The 22,030-nt window shown below is 39.3% G+C and overlaps 1 protein-coding gene across 1 annotated transcript in view; it reads left to right on the top strand.

Annotated features, from left to right (window-relative positions):
* The window catches only part of METAP1D (methionyl aminopeptidase type 1D, mitochondrial), an 87,150-nt gene that overhangs the window by 46,339 nt on the left and 18,781 nt on the right, over positions 1-22,030 (top strand).

Genomic DNA, 22,030 nt, shown 5'->3' with positions numbered 1-22,030 from the left:
TGGGATCAAATTTTAATTAGCTAAGATGGCTTAAAAATTCTAGCCATACAAAAAAAAAAAAAGCGCATCTGTTTTCCATTTGTCGTACATGGACTTTTATTTACCAACCGCTTAAGACATTGAGAAATATTCATGTAGCTTCCTGTGCCACTTGTAGATCTTCAGACTTGTGTGGCAAAAGGAATGATAATTAATAATCTGCTTCAGGCTACAGGCTAGAATAATTCAAAAGGAAATGTGCATTACTAATACAGCAGAGCTCATAAATTCTCAGTGTCAGTTTGCCACTTGTGGCTGAAAATTGTAGTCAGGCTGGTTGGCTAGAGGCAAAATGACTAGAGTTACATAATATTTATGAGGTCTAAAGTTAGCAATCACCAAACCCAAATATTGCTAGTCTTTCAGATTACTCAGTGAATTCAGCATCATCTGGTCGTGACAGTGGAGTTGAGAGCAGGGTGGATTTGGTAATGATGAAACAGTAGTTATAAGTTTAAATTCTGTCCATGTCAGTCCCCTGCTCCCCCCTTTACAGGATTTTATAGTCTTCTTATCTTACATATTATCTCTGCACTATCTACCCCACACCATTGTGCTAAAATCTCGCTGTCTAAGATTTTATAAGGCAAAGGTGGGAAAAGAACTCCCCTCATTCTACAGTGTTTCTCCACCATTTCCAGCATTGAACTGCCATGAAGACCTCCTGTCTGTCTGTACATTATCACCATGGCCAAGCCCAAACATGTTTCAGATCCCCGCCAGCACCCACCATCACATTGTACTCAAAAACAATTAAGTGTCCGGGCTTGTGCTTTAGGGTACTTTAAGGAGTTACCTTAAAGTAACTTTAAAGTACTTTAAGGAGTGCACAGTGTGTGAGCAGCTAAAAGTCTGGACCCCAGGATGACTCCCAAGAAGCACATATGGCTATGAAATGCAAATGAGACATGTGTGAATGACTGTGTGGCTCCACCATCAAGAAGCGGTAAGTTCCGAGCTTATGGCCCAGGAGCAACTGCAGGTCAATGCTCATTTTAAATGCTTGTTTTTTTCACATATAAACAGCATCTAGATTTAAAATAACCCATTTGCTCTACCGCTTAGAATTCTCTAGGAAAGATAAGTTTTATTTTGTTTTTTTAGTGCTGGTTCAAATACTTTTTTATTATTGTAAATTTCAGATATAGGGGAAAGCATTTAATGAGCCCCATACTGTTACCTGTGGATCAGATACTTTTAATGGAAAAAAATTAGTCTTTTTTTTTTTTCTGTCCTCTATATAGCATCATGATTTTCCAAACTCATAGGTGGAGTTGGAAGTAGTATTCTGAAACTCATGAAAGACAATACATCAGGAGAACATTTGATTTAAGGGAGGGATAGAGGATTCTCCCTGTCTTGTCCCTCTTTTGCAACTTTAAGACATAATTGCTCTTCCCAGGGGGAAGTCAAACTAAATATGAGAGGATCCTAGGAACTAGAGCTACACAGAATCCTTGTTCGAAAGGCTGGCAGATCCATTTTAAATTTATTTCTGTTTAAAGTCCCTGGTTCTCGGGGCGGCTGGGTGGCTCTGTCTTTAAGTATCGGTTTTCGGCTCAGGTCATGATCCCAGGGTCCTGGGATTGAGCCCTGCTTCAGGCTCCCTGCTCAGTAGGAAGCCTGCTTCTCCCTCTGCCACTACCCTTGCTTGTGTTCCCTCTCTCAGCTGTGTCTCTCTCTGTCAAATAAAGAAAATCTTTTTAAAAATTAAAAAAAAAAAAAAAAAAGTTTCTGCTTCTCTTTCACTGTTAGAAGACCGGGGAAAGTTTTGTAATTGTGTCATTGCTTGATGCATTCGGGTCCTTGTGAACTTTTGGGCGCAGTTACAGTTACATAAGGGCTAAATCGAGATGGGACCGGAGCACTAAAAAGAATTTTGGTCACTCCAAACCAACCCAAACATGTAATCCAAAACAAAAGCAAGATTAAGCTATAAAATCAGATAAATAAGTATGGATAAATAATTCTTTAAAAACTCTATTTTTCCCCTCTCCTCCCTGCCATGATCAGGCCATTGCTTTTGGGGGGAAATATTTTAAATATCAAACCCTTCCAAAAAAATCTGTCCCTTTTTTTTGATGTCTGTAGTTTACTGGCACTTCTAGCCCCTGTAAGCCTACCTAGTCTAGCACTTCATATTTGAGAAGAGGGAAGGCAATTTGGGGGAAAGATAAAAGTAAGAGAGGTGAATTGGCAACTATGGAAAGAAAAGTCTAGTTAACCCATCAGGCACAACTTGCTTCTTTCTAATGGAATAAGTCTGAGTCTGTATGTATGACTTTTTAAAATGTTAAGGAGCATAAACATATGACACTGAAGTATTTCAATTTTTTAAACAACTTTTTAAAAGAAAAATACATTCAATTATTATATGAAAATAAATTACTGTCCTGTATTTATGCAGAAAATATAATGGGAAAAATTCCATTTATAATAGCAAACAAGAAGATAAAATACCTAGGACTAAACAAATAATAACAAATATATAGGACATGTGTGAAAAAAATAATTAGATGTCTACCGAGGGATATTTGAAAAGACGCAGTACCTATGAAGACATCTCTCTCCCTCTTTTATTAAAAGATTTTTTATTTATTATATTATTATTTTTTAAAGATTTTGTGTATTTATTTGACAGAGACACAGAGAGAGAGAGAGAGAACACAAGCAGGGGGAGTGGGAGAGGGAGATGGAGAAGCAGACTTCCTGCAGAGCAGGGAGCCTGATATGGGGCTCGATCCTAGGATGGCGGGGGATCATGACCTGAGCTGAAGGCAGACGCTTACGGACTCAGCCACCCAGGCGCCCCTAAGATTTTTTATTTATTTGAGAGAAAGAGAGAGTGAGTGAGAGCATGAGCAGAGGGGAGGGAGAAGAAGACACCCCGCTGAGCAGGGAGCCTAACATGGGACTGGATCCCAGGACGCTGGGATCATGACCTGAACTGAGCCACCCCTTGAAGATATCTCTTGAATAAGGCAACTAAGTATTTTAGAGTCATATTCTCCCTAAGTTCTCCATAAATTCAATGTAAGCCCCAGTTGTGAGGCCAAAAACACTTTAAACAAGGTTGGAATGCAAATGGCAAACTGAAAAAATTTGAAACGAATACACAAATGTTTAATGTTTCTAATTAACAGCACACTCTTAAAAATAAGTAAAAAAAAAAATATTTTATTTTATTTTTTAAAGATTTTATTTGTTTATTTGACAGAGAGAGAGATCACAGGTAGGCAGAGAGGCAGGCAGAGAGAGAGTGGGAAGCAGGCTCCCCACCAAGGAGAGAGCCTGATGCGGGGCTTGATCCCAGGACCCTGGGATCATGACCTGAGCCGAAGGCAGAGGCTTTAACCCTCTGAGCCACCCAGGCACCCCTAAAAAAATTTTTTTAATGTTCTTAAATTTTAAATTTTCTTAAAAATAAGTTAAAAAACCCAAGATGCCTAAATAGAGATTTCAAAAAAACATAAATACATAAATAAAGAGATCTTCAACCTTAGTAGTGTTTGAAAAAAGTACATAAAATCAAGATAATCATTTTTGGTTTATCAAACTGACAAAGATTTTAACATTAGTAATATTGGTGAGTGTAGGAAAACTGGCACCATTGGGAATATAAATCACTATTATGTGGAGAGCAGTGCTGAAAATGGCAGAATTCTGCATATTTTTTAAAAGATTTTATTTATTTGACAGAGAGAGAGCATAAGCAGGGGGAGTGGCAGAGGGAGAGGGAGAAGCAGACTCCCCACTGAACAGGGAGCCCAATGCGGGGCTCGATAGTAGGACCCTGGGCTCATGACCTGAACCAAAGGCAGATGCTTAACCAACTGAGCCACCTAGGTGCCCCTGAATTCTGCATATTTCTTTTTTTTTTTTTTAAGATTTTATTTATTTATTGGACAGAGAGATCACAAGTAGGCAGAGAGTCAGGCAGAGAGAGAGAGGGGGAAGCAGGCTCCCTGCTGAGCAGAGAGCCCGATTCGGGGCTTGATCCCAGACCCTGAGATCATGACCTGAGCCAAAGGCAGCGGCTTAATCCACTTGAGCCACCCAGGTACCCCGAATTCTGCATATTTCTTAACCTAAGAATTCTACAAGGATCTTAAGCTAAAAAGAATAATTGGTCAAGTGTGCAACTGTATTAGTAAAAAGTATACTTTGGAAGGAAAAGAAAAAGAACTTACCTATCTTCCATATCATGGAGAGAAGTTAATTGCTTTCAAAACAGCAGCTTTGGGGCACCTGGGTAGCTCAGTCAGTTAAGCGGCTGACTCTTGACTTCAGCTCAGGTCATGATCTTGAGGTCATGAGATTGAGCCCCGCTTTGGGCTCTGCCCCTGCTCTAGTTGTGGAACCTGCTTAGGATTCTGTCTTTCCTCTTTTGCCCCTTTCTCTGCTCCTGCACACTCTTTCTCCAAAAAAAAAAAAAAAAAGCAAAAAGCAAAAAGCAGCTTAACAAAACTCCATACACAAACTGAATGCTTATAAAATATGATAAATTAATATAAAATATATTAGTGGATACTTAGAGAAATGTTCTAAAGTGTTGGCTAAATGTTAACAGCAATCATTTGAGAAAGCTTTTTACTGTTTCTTGCTTTTTTAGTATTATAAAAATACTTAATATCACACATGTGCCATTTTCATAATAAAACTGAACAAAACATGGGCTCTCCATGGACCCTGGCTCATTCTGTGTGGTTTCGGGAGAGGGCAGAGCATGGCCACTCAAGAGAATGACCTTTGAGAAGTGGGTTCAGAATGCAAAAGTTAATGCTAGACGCTGTCTTCTTCACAACCGCCAAAGGCCCACTCAGTAGCTTCGGTTGTGAAGATTGTTACGTCCCTCCAGTACTTGCTATTAGAAAGCACTTGATTCATATGGAACAAAGTGGTAGGACGAGTGTCCAGAACAGTATCTGGCACACTGAATAGGTAGACTAAGTCATCCCTTGGTCAGATACAAGGCAAAGGTCGGTCATGACAACGAAAGGGAAAGAGGTCTGGGGAGTTGCCTTTGGTGAGGTTACACCCATTGTTATCCGTGTTTGTTTGTCTTTTTTAAGATTTTATTTATTTATTTGACAGACAGAGATCACAAGTAGGCAGAGAGGCAGGCAGAGAGAGAGAGGAGGAAGCAGGCTCCCCGCTGAGCAGAGAGCCTGATGCGGGGCTCTATCTTAGGACCCTGAGATCATGACCTGAGCTGAAGGCAGAGGCTTAACCCAACGAGATACCCAGATGCCCCATTTTCCGTGTTTCTTATGAGATTCTTTTGACTCATAGAAGGGCTGGAGCAAGATGATTTGCAGCTATTCCTTAAAGCTGGTTCTGCTTTTCTTTTTTTCTCCTCTTCCCAGGAGCCATCAGCAGGTGAAGACAGGATTGTTGTCCACAGTGAGGCCTGTGCCCTCATTTGTGCTGGGGTATATATTTTTATAGACACCATACTCCCGATCCTACCCATAGGCACAGTCTCAGTTGCAGCTGGGCTTCCCAAATTTTATTCTTTCTTCCCAAATGAAAAAGTTTTCACAGATCTCCATCTAATGCCTTAAAAAAAAAAATTATAGTTTGGTGTTTCAGAAATCCGTCTCTGTGGGTGTTCACTTGGATTCTGAAAGTAGAGCTAGATCTTGAAGTGGTTTCTGAATAAATAATGAAACATGTGTTCAAAGTCTGTAACTCTTCCTTCTGCTTAACCACATCCTAGATAACCCACCAATGGTAAGTGTCATTTGTGTGAATAGATTCTCAAGTTTTAGTTTTCAAGGCCTCTCCCCCTTTTTTTAAAATTCTGCCTGTCTGAATGATTAATGTGACTAGGAAAATACTTTTGACCCATTTAAATCATGTCAAACAACATCCATTGCTCATCTACATAATGAAATACACACTGAACATTATATCTTGAGTGTGGGAGCCACTGGACTACAAAATAATGGTTTACTCGTGTAGCTTATAAAATAAAATATAAGACATTACAACTAACTATAGCATTAAATATTAAACTCTCCCAATGGTAACCATCAGTGAAAATCACCTGTAAACCGAAACAGCTAATAACATTTCTGCTTTAGTGGTTAATTAGAGGAAGTGGGAGTGGTTGCATGCAACAGTGTGAGTTTAAGAAAAGTCTTTATGTCAAAGCATGTTTTAATGTTATTTGACTGTTATGAGATTTGTTGTATATAATTGAATTTTTTCAATTGTTAATCAGTGGTTGTGAAAATAACAGTTTGCTGAAAAATTAGAAAAAATTGTTTGACATTTTTATCAGAGTTTCATTAAATTGGTCCCTGAACAATTTTAAAGGCAGCTAATTTATAGTTGAAACTATTTTGCTCAATGATCAGATAACAAAGATAAGCTTTGACTGCTTTTGAAATATTTAAACTTTGTAAGGACATCATTTGCACACTGTTTAAATAAATGCAGATTTTAAAGGCACTGAATTTAGGCTATCATGTTTCCATGGTTACACCTTTCCAAGTTATTTTGTGTACTATGTAAATAGGTCTGTGAGTCACTGATAATTATTTGTTTTTTTGTTTGTTTGGTTAGTAATTCTGTGTTTAGCTGAATTTAATACAGTTCACATGGCTTGCTTTGGTTTATGTATATTTTGGTGTTTGTGATTGACAGTGATTGAGCATTTCTTATGGAGTGCTTGCCTTTTTTGTCATAAGTGATGTATGTTGGTGGTGCTTGACATGTAAATAAGTTCTGTATCACTGTCTAATAAACAGGAATTTTTATGCAAAGAGGACTTCTTGGTACATTTAAACGATAAGGTTTGGTGAGCTCTAAAATATCTCTGTTAAATAGTTGCACACTGAAACAAATATAATTCTTACAGCCTTTAAGTTCCTGAATTTACCAAGGACAACGAAGCCATGGATAAGCACAAGATGGACTGAACACAATTTAGTCACAGAATAAAGATAGCATTCTGCTCTCTTTTTAAAAAGATTATTTATTTATTTTAAATATTTTTTGTTTTATTTGCGAGAGGTGAGTGAGTGAGAGAGCAAGAGAGAGAACATGAGCAGGAGGTGAGGCAGAGGGAGGAGAAGCAGGCTCGCCCCTGAGCAGGGAGCCCCATTCAGGGCTGGATTACAGGCCCCCGCTATCATGACCTGAGCTGAAGGTAGATGTTTAACTGACTGAACCAGCCAGTTAGTTACCTCTTATTTATTTATTTTAGAGAGAGAGCATGCATGTGTGCATGTGCACGAATGGTGGGGAGGGGCAGAGGGAGAGAATCTCAGTCACTCTCCCCACTGAGCTAGGAGACTGATGCAATGGTGATCTCATGACCCTGAGATCATGACCTGATCAAAATCATGACCTGGCCAAAATCAAGAGTTGGCCGCTTAATCTGACTGAACCACTCAAGCTCCCCCATTCTACTCTAATTCTTAAAATTGCTTGTGATAATGAGCTTTACAGGGAATGCCTTCACTGCTAAGTGGAATCTTTCTAGAACACGGCTCCTCCTATTTCACCTTTTGCACAGATACGAAAACTATTTCATGTACTAATGTGTTTGGAAGGATATGATTCTTGATAAAAGTTGGGGTCTTTTATGCCTCTGAACGGAAGAAGAGATTTTCCTTAGACTTCACCTTTAGCCATCAGCATCTGGCAAGGCCTTACCAAGAACTCTGAGAAAAATGTCAAAACTAGGCTGTGCATAATTCATCCTACTGCGTTTGAGTCTTCTTTAAATACACTACAATCATGAGGGGCGCCTGGGTGGCTCAATCTTTAAGTGTCTGCCTTTAGCTCACATCATGATCCCAGATTCCTGGGATCAAGCTCTATGTTAGGCTCTCTGCTCAGTGGGGAGGCTGCTTCTCCCTCTCCCCCTCCCCCCCTTGCCATGTCTCTCTCTGTCAAATAAATAAATAAAATCTTTTTAAAAAATACACTGCAATGATAAAATGCTATCCACTTTGTAAAGTGTTAATACATGTGCAGTCTCATTTGATGGTCAGCATGGTCCTGGGATGAAGGCGGGAGAGCCCCCGTGTTTTAGATAGCGTGGTTTGTAGGTAGCATGTCTGGGACCCAACGTAGAATCTCATAAATTCTTTGTGAATTAGCCAAAGCACATTTTGAAATTCAGGCTGGTTTCTACCTACTGATTAGTCCATTTTAGAGTGACCTCCCTTCATCATACAACCAAGATCATAATTACAATTTATCAAGTGCTTACCCTGTGTGACTTTCCATTCCTCATGTCATACAATTATCCTGGTACCCCTATGAGGAAGGTATTATTATTCCTGTTAACGGATGAGGAAACTAAGGCTCGTCTAAGTGAACCAACTATTGTGTAGAGAAGGAAAACCAATTTAAGCAAGAACTCAAGTAAATATGATCCCATGGTGCATTCACAAGCCAAATGTAAAGTGTTTTAAATGCCACACCATTTCCTTCTTTCTACCTCCAAATTTGCTATATTTTATTTAGACATTTTAGGGTTGCTTTTCTTTTTGTAACACTCTACTAAGAGTATAGTTCAAAGAAGTGTTCAATACACCTCACATTAGACAGTAAACATGTTTCAAATATTGTATACATCAAATATTTTAATATTGTGGTCATATTGAAGACTTTGGTCTGAAAATGAGATGATAAAAAAAAATGAGTAAAAATGAGTTGATGGATTGATCATTCCACCAAGTATGACTAATCTTGATCTGCTGAAATTTTCAAGTAATATTGCATTGTCAGACATGAGAAGCAGCCTGCTTCATACAGAGAGCGTACACGTTTTGTTAGGGGTGATGTGATAGTTTTGATTTTTTTTTTCAAAGATTTTATTTACTTATTTGAGAGAGAGAGAGGGAGGGAAGAAGCGAGTCAGCTGGGGGAGGAGCAGAGGGAGAAGGAGAAGCAGGTTCTCTACTGATCAGTGAACCAGATGTGGGGTTCGATCCCAGGACCCCAGGATCATGACCTGAGCCGAAGGCAGATGCTTAACTGACTGAGCCACCCAGGGCCCCAATTTTTAATCTTTAGTACAAAAATAATGGTTTTATAGTTGAGCATCCATTAAAAATAAAAGGATGGGTCAGTTTGTAAGTAGACTTCTGTGGTAACACACCCCCCCCCGCGCTTCTTCTTCTTTTTTTTTTTTTTTAAGATTTTAGTTATTTATTTGACAGACAGAGATCACAGGTAGGCAGAGAGGCAGGCAGAGAGAGAGAGGGAAGCAGGCTCCCTGCTCATGCGGGACTCGATCCTAGGACCCTGGGATCACAACCTGAGCCAAAGGCAGAGGCTTAACCCATTGAGCCACCCAGGTGCCCCTTAAGCTCATACTATTTTTAATACATTGCACTTTTTGCATTAATGCCTGAAGCTATGGAGTGATGATTCACGTGGTCAGCTAAGTCCGTACAGTTTAATTGGATATAAAGTAATTGATGGCAACATAACTACATCAGTCCAAAAAACTAGTTTTAGATAATTTGGAACTTTTTCTTTTACTTCAGAGGCTACTGTTTATTTTCTCTTTATTTTTCCCATGAAAATAACCCCTTGATGAGTGATCTTGGCTCCCATTGTCTTAAATCAACGTATTCTCAGCTGCAGGAGGTCAGAAATATATTGTTTTCTTGGAGCTTAACTTCCTCATTTTGGAGTGTGATTACTGACCTCCCTACCTTCCTTCCACTCCTGTTGCCGTGTTGCAGAGCAGAAACAAAACTCCCACATGTGTCAAAATACCAATGGAAGAATTTATATTTAAATGTTTTCTTTTTATTTCATGTCTTTCACTTGGAATTGTACAGTGAAAACATTCTCAGAAAAATATTATGATCTAAGAGCTTTTTTTTTTTTCTGTATTGATACTGCAGTTTTGGTCAAAGCGCTGAGCTATTTTATACCAATTGTTTGCATAAATGACTTTAAGTGGTTCATTAAAGGAGAGAAAGAAATATATCCAACAATGTAACTAGAGCATGTTGCATATAGAATTCAGGTGACATTGTTGTGGGATGAAGCCTAAAATTACACTCTTTTCAAATGTTTTAATACAATTGAAAAATATTCATGTTGGGGCGCCTGGGTGGCTCAGTGGGTTAAAGCCTCTGCCTTTGATCACAATCTCGGGTAATCCCCCGCATCGGGCTCTTTATCGGCAGGGAGCCTGCTTCCCCCCCCTAATCTCTCTTCTCCTGCCTTCTTTTATTTCTCTCTGTCAAATAAATAAATAAAAATCTTTAAAAAAAAAAAAATAAATAAAAAAAAAAAAAAAAAATATTCATGTTAAAGCCATGCCTTTGATCACAAACCGTAAGTCCCACTGTCTTCTTTTATCCAAATAACTAATATTTTGATTCTTTTATCCAAATAACTAATATTTTATCCAAATAACTAATAACTGTTTTACATGACAGTAGTATTTATGTAGGATTTTTCAAATTAATTAATTAATTTTTAAAAATAAACATATAATGTATTTTTTTAAAGATTTTATTTATTTATTTGACAGAGAGAGATCACAAGTAGGCAGAGAGGCAGGCAGAGAGAGAGGAAGGGAAGCAGGCTCCCTGCTGAGCAGAGAGCCCAATGCGGGACTCGATCCCAGGACCCTGAGATCATGACCTGAGCCGAAGGCAGCGGCTTAACCCACTGAACCACCCAGGCGCCCCCATATAATGTATTTTTATCCCCAGGGGTACAGGTCTATGAATTCCCAGGTTTACACATTTCACAGCACTCATCATAGCACATACCTTCCCCAGTGTCCATATCCCCATCACCCTCCTTCGTCCCCCCTCTCCCCAGCAACCTTCAGTCTGTTTTTTGAGATTGAGTCTTTTATGGTTTGTCTCCCTCCCAATCCCATCTTCTTTCATTTTTTTCTTTTCCTACCCCCCAACCCCCCCACATTGCATCTCCACTTCCTCATATCAGGGAGATCATATGATAGTTGTCTTTCTCCGACTGACTTATTTCGCTAAGCATAATACCCTCTAGTTCGATCCACGTCGTCGCAAATGGCAAGATTTCATTTCTTTTGATGGCTGCGTAGTATTCCATTGTGTATATATACCACATCTTCTTTATCCATTCATCTGTTGATGGACATCTAGGTTCTTTCCATAGTTTGGCTATTGTGGACATTGCTGCTATAAACATTCGGATGCACGTGCCCCTTCAGATCACTACATTTGTATCTTTAGGATATATACCCAATAGTGCAATCGCTGGGTCATAGGGTAGCTCTATTTTCAGTTTTTTGAGGAACCTCCACACTGTTTTCCAGAGTGGTTGCACTATGGAGGATTTTTTTTAATTAAAGAAGGACTTCCTTACTATATCATTTTTAAAAAACTCATTTATTTTTATATGCACTTTCTCCAAAGTTGAATTCCATGTATGATTTCTGTGAAATTGTTCTTTCTGGTTCTTATTTATGTGCTTTAATATAAAATTTTTTTGGTTCCTCTTCTTTAGCCAAAGTGTGTGGTAATAGGAATACTTTAGAGAAATTCTGGAAGGTTGAAGTTTGCCAGATGTTCTGTGCAAACCTAAAAGTGTGCATTCTCTGGGCATCAGGACTGTGTGAGTTTCTTTCCTGCTCCTTTGATGGAATGAACATTTGCTTTTGGTTCATTTTGGTGGTGGTGTACTGCTACTCTAATCCGAGTTTGCCTTTTATTCTGTATTTAAACGCTATCACGGCATCCAGAAAATCTGGCAAAGAAAATGATATTTTGATGACATTTTCCACAGGGCTCAACTAGAATGAATTATTACATTTTAACCACAGCCCTAATAAACAGCTCCTTTATTTCCCCTGGAAAGACACAATATTTCTTTGTCCAAGAAGTTGCCTGAGTATATGTATTGTTGAAGTGCTAAAAAGCTGCTTTCTCTAAACTTTAACTGAGAGACAATGGGATTTTCTAAGCATACACTACTGCAGTGTGACTCAATATTTTATGATTATAGAAATGAATTTAGGTTTTAAATTCTGAAGAAAACATTTTTAACCCTAAATGGAGAAATTTCACACAACAGCCCCATTTCCTATTACACATCAGTCATTTCTTTGTAACTTCTATTTATCCATCAAATGATCTTCTTTCGGTTTTAGATTTTGAGTTCTTAAACAGTAATCTTTGACTCCCCTCCCCCACCTATGATTGGGCCAGCCTAAAGGATTTTTTTCCCAGTCCCACAAACATAAGTCTATTTTATTAGCTATGTTTTGTTTATTAACATGTATTTCTAGAGTAGGTTAGGGTGTTTTTGTCTCCCAAGAAGAGGAGAATGCTTTTTTTTTAAATCACAAATGCCTGGGTGCTGATAGTATACACTGATGGATAATCACAAATTATTTGATTGGCTTTTGTAAAAAAAAAGAGGCAGTATTTTCCTAACCCCATTTCTGAGCTTGTCATTGTCATTATACTCTATTATTTGCTATTGCTAAATTTTTAAAGAGGAGGGATGTAGCGTGGAACCAACTTCCTGATGGAGCCTTGGGGAAGGTCATGTTTTGCCGTGACCTGGGCATCATTCTTGAATGTTGTTATTATTGGAAGAGGGTGCCCTCAGGCCACTGCCCTTCCTTTCCCCAGAAGTGGTCTGACCAAGGCGGACTTTCCAGCTTATCTTCTCTAGAATCAGGACTCCCAAGCTTTGGTTTATGGCCTGATGAGTTCTGACATCCATAGGCTAGTATCGGTGAAGACGACCATCTCACTTTCATATAACTTCATATAACTACTTTGTTTTATTGGCAGTGGTGGCCTGATTCTGTTTTAATCTGAGTACCGTAAAGGCTCAGAGCAATTGCAAATTTAGAGCCTTAAGCAACTAGGACAAATGTTTATGTTGCAGCATAAAGTGACTTGTGATTTTTTTTTCACCTAAACTATTTTACACATTTCTTTTTTATTTCTGTAGAATCTTTGTTACTGTTTTAGCAGTCAGAACTGTGAATAACTTCAAGGCTAACACTACTGGATGTCAAGTAGAATCTTTCTTTCAGACAAGTGTTTATGCCAATATATTTTACTTTATGCTTTGTTTTGAGCATTAAGGAAAAGAATCTATTTTCCAAAACCTGCATAACCGTGCCTGTATCCTCTTTAGAAATGTTGTTTAATAAGCACTGTTGCTTTATCATCTAGAGGCTACTGCCAAATGCTCTTAATTAGGCAAGAAGAAAAAGGGGGAAAAAAAGTGTTTTTTGCGGATTTGTAAAACATCCACTCTTCTTGTCGTGGTATCTTAGCGTGAAATCCAGGAAGCAATGGTGTATGGTGTCCATATCCATGATTTCCTGAATTGGAGAAAAAGTGTGGAAAGCATCTGGGGAAAAGGAGGCTCTCTACCAGCTTGTTTCCTGTAAGCTCAATTGGAAGACCTTGTCTGTGCAAATAGATTTCAAAATAGAGCCTGCCCTTTGACTGTCTCCATAATTACATGGCTCACTCTGTATTTTATTTGGCAGCCGGAGCAGTTAACCCCTGGAAGGAAGGGGCTGATGGCATGGCCAGCTTGGCTTCCCCGACATGTCCGTGGGAATGAATAAACCACTGTTTGGAGAAGCCCATAGCTAAAAACACACCAGAAGTCTTCAGCAGAACTGAAACTTTTCAAAAACAAGTTTAATAATGTTCATTATGATTGGTTTAGAAACTTACTTTGTCCTTATTGTGTAAATTGTAGAGAAGTATTAATTGTTTAAAAAAAATTGGGGAGCTGGGGGAGTTCCTATTGCTTTGATGTAATCAACATCTGTCAACAGAATGAATTTGCTTTTGTTTAGTTTCAAGGGCCCTTGTCCTCTAGCTTTGCCCAATCAGTATCTGCTGCAGCCTGGGGCATTCCCTGAGCTGATTTTCTTTTTTCTTCAACCACTGCACAGGTTATTTCTTGTGAAATGTGAGCTTCTCTTCTGCTTGATAGTCTCCTTGAAATGTGAAGGAACCCTCAATCTCTCTCATTTACTTTTGAAACAGGTACATCTTAGTCCTAGATTATAAAAATCAATGGGAGTTATATCAAGTAATACAGAGTGTTTAATTTTCCTTTCACAACATTTGTGCAAGTTATCAAACCTATCAAGTAGACAGTGTTTTGGGTCAAGAAATATAAGGCATGGATGCATTTGCAGCATTCCTTTTTGGACTTGAAGCACACAGTGCTTTAAGAGCCTGTGCTCCTACTCTAGGTAATTGGTTGGAGTTCGTGAAGTGTGATCTTTCTGTGGCTCTAAATCAGCACCTCGAAAATGTATTTCTATGGCACAGTCCCTTTTGAGCCTACTGTATGTAGGAAGCAATGTTTCTAAACAGTTAAAAGTATGTTTGCTGTCACAAAGTAAGTTACCTCTTTTTTTAAGTTAATGTATTATTTAAGCAAATCACTTGGTTTAGAATTAAAATTATCAATGACTGAAGAGCCATATTTGAAAATGAATTAGCAAAACATTGTTTTCTCTCTTAGTAATCATAAATCATTTAAATCTGGCACACATTCCCCCCCTTCATCCAAAATAATTGCCTCCATTTGTAAAATCAATTAGATGCTGATATGCTATAAATAATAGTTTTGTTACTAGACTTTGGCATTTGATCATTATGAAAAAAATATTCAGTAAGACATTTTACAGAGTATCTTTTAAATTACCTATTATCTCTGGTTGACATTGTTAACTAATGTAAAGTAGTACCAGCTACTTAATTGTGTTGTTTTCTACCCAGATATCTAATACCTCTGAAATGTAAGCATAACCGAGGATTTGGTGCCTGACGCAGGGTAGAAGTGCTTCCCTGGAAACATACAATAGAAAAATATAGGTGTTGGTAGACCACACTTAAGTACAAATATACTTTTTCAGCTTTACGGTCGCTTAAAATAATAAGCATTTTAAATGTCTCTTTGAAAGTTCATTCAGGCCTCTTCCTTAAAAATACTTGTTGGCCAAAAGAAAACTTACGTTTTCAAGGATAAATCAGCTTAATTAAGGGTCATTAGTAGAGGTGCACAGAAAAACCCAGGGCTCAGTGGGTGAAATGGAAGCATTTCATTACGTGGTATAGAATGCATGAGCAGATAACAATTAAAATGGACCCTGAGTAAGAGGCCAGTAAACATAGGGCATGTTGTGTGCAGCAACATTAGTTATTTAAAAATGCATTCCTCCCTCCATCATACTTGAATTCCGTAATCCCACCTTTCAGACTTAATCTGTAAAGGGGAATAAAATGCAGTTTTTAGAAATTGATGTTATTCCCAAATATTTTCATATTTAAAACCATGACTTTGATTTCCACAGCAAATACAAATTTAAAATATGAAAAATGTGCTGCAGGATCCAGAGGACATATACCAATTTCAAAAGACATTCAGGCTGCGCAGTGTGCTTCTCCATGGAGTGAAAGAAGCAGTTGCCTATAATTTTCGACATTCAGCTGAAACTAGACACTGATAGAATTTTTGTGACTCTGAAAATAATTCTTACTATTACCTCTGATAACAGTAGATATTCTAGTATTTATAACAAATAACGTATAGACGTACTGGTCAAGGAAACCCTATAGAGAGTTTCTGTTACATAATCAGCAGTAACAACACTCATTATGATCACTCTTTGAAGATCAAATTAGTCCAAAGCAGCTCCTTGCTGATCTGGGGCGCTCTTCTTCTGAGGTTTCTGATGATTTTTTTCTTAAATTTCATTTACTTATTTGACAGAGAGTGAGAGAGAACACAAGCAGGCAGAGCAGCAGGCAGAGGGAGAGGGAGAAACGGGCTCCTTGCTTGGCATGGGGTTTGATCCTAGGACCCTGGAATCATGACTTGAGCTGAAGGCAGTTGCCCAACCAACTGAACCTCCCAGGCACCCCGGCTTCTGATGATTTTCAACTTGTGCCTCCTTAACTTCAGACTGGTCAGCTTATCCCTTACAATAATTAGTACACACCTGAAACTTGTTTCCTGAAAATAGCTTTAACAAAAGGAGATCTGGGACGCCTGCCTGGCTCATTGGTGCAGCATGTGACTCTTGATCTTGGGGTTGTGAGTTCGAGCCCTATGTTGAGTGTAGAGGTTACTTAAAATAAAACCTGTGCTGCTTGGGTGGCTCAGTGAGTTAAGTGTCTGCCTTTGGCTCAGGTCATGATCCTAGAGTCCTAGGATCGAGTCCAGCATCGGGCTCCCTATTCAGTGGGGAGTCTGCTTCTCCTTCTGCCTTTACCCTGCTCATGCACACACCCTCTCTCTCAGATAAATAAATAAAATCTTAAAAAAAATATTAAACTTGAAAAACGTGGTATGTGCTGTGGATCCTGGGCAAATCGTGGTGCCCACAAGACTGACAGAGCGGCCAGTGTTGTGACTAATGAAAACCTTGCTGGTGTCCCTGCCTCTGAAGATGGGTGTCATACATCAAATTAGCTGTAACATTGACCGTAGCAAGTGGGAAGTTAGATACAGTTGTGATACAGTATCAGCAGTGCTTTTATTTATTTAATCGAGATAAAGTTGACATATAATATTTGGATTGTATCAGCTTTCAGTGTACAAAGCAGTGCTTTTATAAGGAAAGGAGATATAAAGGAAACCCAACAAACCTTTTCTAGAATGGTCTATAGCAGTAACTGTAGTTTGTTTATCCTGTGACCCTGAATATAATGGGTACTGGAGAATTTAATTTTATCCACTCTGCATTTAGAAAATTTGTTAACTACTATTTATTAATTCCAGTATGATAAACAAAATGGAGGATTTTGCCCCACCTCTTTTTTGCCGCATTAATTGGAGGACCATTATCTTCTAAAGACATGTATTTTTAAAGCCCATTTCTTCATTTCACCTGTGAAAACACTAGTTTTTTTTTCTCCTGGTTTGTAATGAATAGTTAGTGGAATAAACACGGTATGGTACCTTATTATCCTGTTACCTTGTGACAGCGTTTATAGGGTGTCTTTTATCAGATTGAAAGAAAAGATTTTGCTCCGAATAAAAAAGTATCATATGAAGGTAGAATTTCTGAGTACACTGCACAACCGTAATTGTCAACAGACTGGATATATTCAGGCTGCGCTCCCAATGTTTAAGTCGTGTGTGGGTGTGCCTGTATCTTTTTGGCAGTGAGCCTATCATTTGGCAGGACAGGTACATTGGCAACACTGTTCATCCTCGAAGTGAATGTCTCAAAGCCTCAACAAGATATCCAGGTAGAGGCCTGGTGACTTCATGCCTCAAGTTTAAGCATATGGAAGAGATTCCCCCTGCAATGGAAGAGATTCCCCCTGCAATGTCTGCTTGAACTTGATAATGCTGATAAAGATGATCTCTCTTTCATGTAATCAGCTGCATTGAAAAAAATCTTCGTGAGTCCTGAAATTGATCAGGTCCACATCCTCCCTTTGCCTGGAATTTCGCATGACAATCAGGTGCCGGGGAGTGATGGCACAAATGCCAGAGCTGAAAGAGACCTCCCTCAAAGATGAGAAAGCCCAACTCCCTCATTTTCCTAAGCCTCCTGTCTCAGTGGGCAGGGTCTGACTGCTCAGCAGGCCCCAGAAAGTGCTCAGCCAATGTTTACTGTTACTTCTTCAGGTCACATAGTTCGCTCTTGGCAGGACCAGAAGCCGCACCACGGTTCCAAGGTGCCATCCGCTGCTGTGTCTCTCTGGCCTGTTTTTCATCATGCATATGACCATCTGATACAATCTAATGTATTTGTTGGTTTGCTTCTTGTCTTTGTCCCACCGTAGAATAGAAGCTCCGTGAGAGCAGGGACTTTGTTGTCTGGTTCATCCAGTATCCAGAACATGGCATACAGAAGGACCTCAGTAAGTAGTTGCTGAATCAAAGAATAAATTAATTTAGAGGTCTGTAGGTAAACCCATTGAAGAGTTGAGAAGGGAAAGGAAAAAAATTAATGTTTATGAGGCACCTGCTTTTAAGATGGTTTACTTATGAATGTTATCTCAGTTAATGCTCACAACAGTGGAGTGGTGAGGAAAACATTGCTGTTTCCCTGTGATGGTGAAGAACGTGGGGCTCAGAAGTTGTGGTAAGGCAGATCCATCCGCCCTCCAAGCTCATGCTATCCTCATTACTGCAATACCTCCCAATTAGATCCGATCAACGAATTTTCATGAAAAGTACCTTCATTCTACATGTTGGATGGTCCTATGATGTTTATTTCTTTTCTTTTTTTTTTTTTAAACTTTCCATTAGGGACGCCTGGGTGGCTCAATCAGTTGAGAAGGCGACTCTCTTTTTTTGGCTCAGATCATGATCTCAGGGTCCTGGATTGAGCCCCATTCTGGGCTCTGTGCTTGGGGGTTGGGGGAGTCTGCTTGAGGATTCTCTTTCTCACTCTCCCTGCCCCTCTCCCCACTCATGTGCTTGCTTACGTGCACTCGCTCCCTCTCTCGCTCTGTCTCTCTCTCTAAATAAATCTTAAATACACACACACAAACCAACTTTCCTTTAAATCTATTCCCTGGGGCACCCAGGTGGCTCAGTCCATTAAGCATCCAACTCTTGGCTTTGGCTCAGGTCATGATCTCAAGGGTCCTGGGATCGAGCCCCCCCTCACCCCCCAGGCAGGCTGCCCACTCAGCAGGGTATCTGCTTGAAGATCAGCTCCTTCTGTCCCTCCCCAAAGTCTCCCTCTCTCAAATAAATAAATAAATCTTAAAAAAAAATAATACACACAAAGCTAATCCCTTAAAAAACCACATCCTATAGGAAAGCATGCTATCTACTCGAGCCCCTGCACACTGTAGGAAGGCAGCTTGGAGTGGTGAGCTCAGTCCTTGAGTTGGTTTTGCGGGATGTGGAGCCCGGGCTTCCCCCTAACCTCCAGCAGTGTTGAATCTTAGTTCCTCATCTGTGAAACAGTGGCGTTAATAGCTGCCTGTCTGCCCACCAGAATTGGTAAGAGATAATGTATGTAAAGCACCTAGCACTGAGCTTCATCAAAGAAAGTGGCCATTAAATGCTAACCACTATTATCTTTACTAATTCTATTAGTGTTATCCTTATTAATAGTAATCATAATACATTCTTTCCTCAGAAGGGAAATACTTGTGGGTTTGTGTCTTGTTGTGGTCCTGCCTCGGGATGGAGTTAGGGAGCCTGGAGTCATAGACTGATTCCGCCTAAGTCTTTGCTTTCGCTGGGACGCATAGCGCAGACTGCCAACCAGCTTCTTTCAGCCACCGCACCAAAGCGAAGGGAGCTTGGCTTGAGAGTGGAAGGATTAGGTCAAACCTATCACCACTTTTGGAAGAATAACCTAGTGATAGTAACTCCTAATAGTTTTGTGATGCCTTGTACGTTTTCTGGTGTTTCCATATGTGTTAGTTCATTTTTTCTCATGTGTACGGGAAAAATAATATACAAGACCAGTGCTCTAACCACTGAGCTATGGAGCCAAAAATAATATACTTTGTAGAGGCAACTTGACCGCTTTCCCACAGTTTTTGTACTTACTGCATGCTCCTGGGGAAGTTACCTTCCTTTGGGTGCTTCAGTATCCCCAACTGGAGTGCAGTGGAAGGTTCTCATTAATACTAAGGAGCTAACATATGTAAAGTGCCTAGGACAATAATTAACTCATAGTAAGTGCTCGGTACTAGAAGCTGTAGTGGAGTGGACGATTTCTTTCTCATTAAAATCTTTTTTTTTTTTTTTTTTTTTAAAGATTTTATTTATTTATTTGACAGAGAGAAATCACAAGTAGGCAGAGAGAGAGAGAGGAGGAAGCAGGCTCCCTGCTGAGCAGAGAGCCCGATGCGGGCCTCGATCCCAGGACCCTGAGATCATGACCTGAGCCGAAGGCAGCGGCTTAACCCACTGAGCCACCCAGGCGCCCTCATTAAAATCTTTTTAAGTGTTCTTGAAGGAACTGTTCTTTATTAGGCATCTACTTTCCAACCATCTGCTTTTCCTAGGATTCTGCCCTGCCCCATATACCAGTTGACAGTCTAGAGCTGGTGGTGTTGTCTACAGGGAAATGTGCAAACTTCGGGGAATATGTACCTGCCTCTGTGAAGCAACTTTTGATTTAAAAAAAAAAAAAAGATATTGCTGCATTTTGTCTAGTATTTGGAATTGTTTAAAATAACACCGAAATACCTCTGTAAGTTTGATTCAACATTATTACATTCAACTTTATGGAAGAACATAATAGAGTGAAACTTATAACCTTGAATTGCTGACCATAGGGGTTTGTTTGTGTGCCTCTCTCTAGGTCACTTGGAGATCCTGGCCTTGGAGGCCAGTACTCACCTGCACTTCGTGTTTCTATTATGTTTCACAGCTGAAATGTTACTGTAGGCCAGTAGTTCTCAACCCTTCAAGGATATCAGAATCACCCTGAGGCCTTGTCACAGGGTAGATTGCTGGTCTCATCCCAGAGTTTGAGTCAGTAAATGGAGAGGCCCCATAATTTGCATTTTTCCCCATGTGATGCTGATATGGTGGTCTGGGTACCACTTTTTGAGAACCAGTGCTCTAGACCAGGAGTCAACAAACTTCTATAAATGGCCAGATAGTAAATATTCTAGGCTTTGTGGGCCGTACAGTCTCTGTTACAGATACTCAACTCTGTGGCTCAGAGCAGCCGTAGATCATTGTAAGTGAATGAATGTGACTGTACTTATGGGCATTGAAATTTGAATTTCATATAATTTCACATGTTACAAAATACTATTTTTCTTATTTCTTTTTTGCCCATTTATAAATGTAAAATTCATTTTTAGGTTGTGGACTGTACAAAAACACAGACAGCAAGCCAGATTTGGCCTTCGGGCTGTAGTTTGCCAACCTCTGACATGCAATTGTGACATGCTGGGGAATTTTCAAACTATTGTTTTAATTATAAAAGTAATGCATGCAAATGGGTGGTTTAAAAAAATCTAACAGTGTAGAAGAAAATAAAATGAATCAGGGAGACTTCCTCCCCACCCCAGGCCCAATCACATGCCCCAGAAATAACCACTATTGATGAATATAAATTTTCAGAAATTTTATAGGGAAATACAAGCTAATATAAATGTATACATTCTTTTTTACATCACTGGGCTTTCTATACCTACTGTTCAGCTTTGTCTTTTCCCTAGCAATGTATTGTGGCCTGCTTACGTATCAGCACATAGAAATAAATGATTTAGCTTATTCTCTAATACCTCCATAGCTTTCTGTTGCATAGACATCCAGACTCTATTTCACCAGTCCCCCATGGATGGACATTTGCATTATTCCTCATTTTTTTCTACCACAAAGTGAGGGTACCTCTTCTTATATCCATTACTGCATAATATCTGCAAGGGAAAGCCCTAGGAGATGAGTTGCTGAGTCAAAGGATATATGCATTTAAAATTTTGATAGCTATTTCTTAATTCCTGTGGTGGGCACTTTAGGACCCTGCGTTCATTTTGTTTCAGGGTCACACCCTACATTTCTGTTTTTTAGTCTTTATCCGACTTGAGCATTTGTCATAGTGCATTTCGGTAGAATGCCTCTTGCTGCACGTGAACTTAACACAGAGTAGTAATCCTATCAAGGGCAAAAAGTGCAGCTGGCAATTTGTCCATGATTCTTGAAAGGAAAACAGCTTTAAAGAATATAAAGCCACCCAAACAGTGCCCTGAATCTAAGGTCATTCTGGACATTGCTGGGGAAGGTTCCACAGCAGAAATTGTTCTTTCTGCAAACCTGGTACTTAGCAGATGCCTCTATATGTTTGTTTCCCGTTAGAGTGGAGTTTTCCATTGTCAAACATGTATGTAAACATAGTATTAGCTAATAAATACGCTGTGCTATTATTGTACTAGAACTCAGAATTTAACCGCTTTCCTTTCTATTTGGGGCTTTTCCTTTTTGAGCCAGTAAAGGATTAGGATAATGATTTAACAGACAACAATGGAACATCTTAAAATGTAGCCCTATGGTAGGTTTTTTAACTTAAAATATGCCTATT

The sequence above is a fragment of the Mustela putorius genome, unplaced genomic scaffold, assembly GCF_011764305.1.
Source record: "Mustela putorius furo isolate JIRA1106 unplaced genomic scaffold, ASM1176430v1.1 tig00003869_pilon_pilon_pilon, whole genome shotgun sequence".
NCBI lineage: Eukaryota > Metazoa > Chordata > Mammalia > Carnivora > Mustelidae > Mustela > Mustela putorius.
The sequence above is the reverse complement of the archived record's forward strand: the minus strand, read 5'-3'. Positions and strand labels throughout refer to the sequence as shown.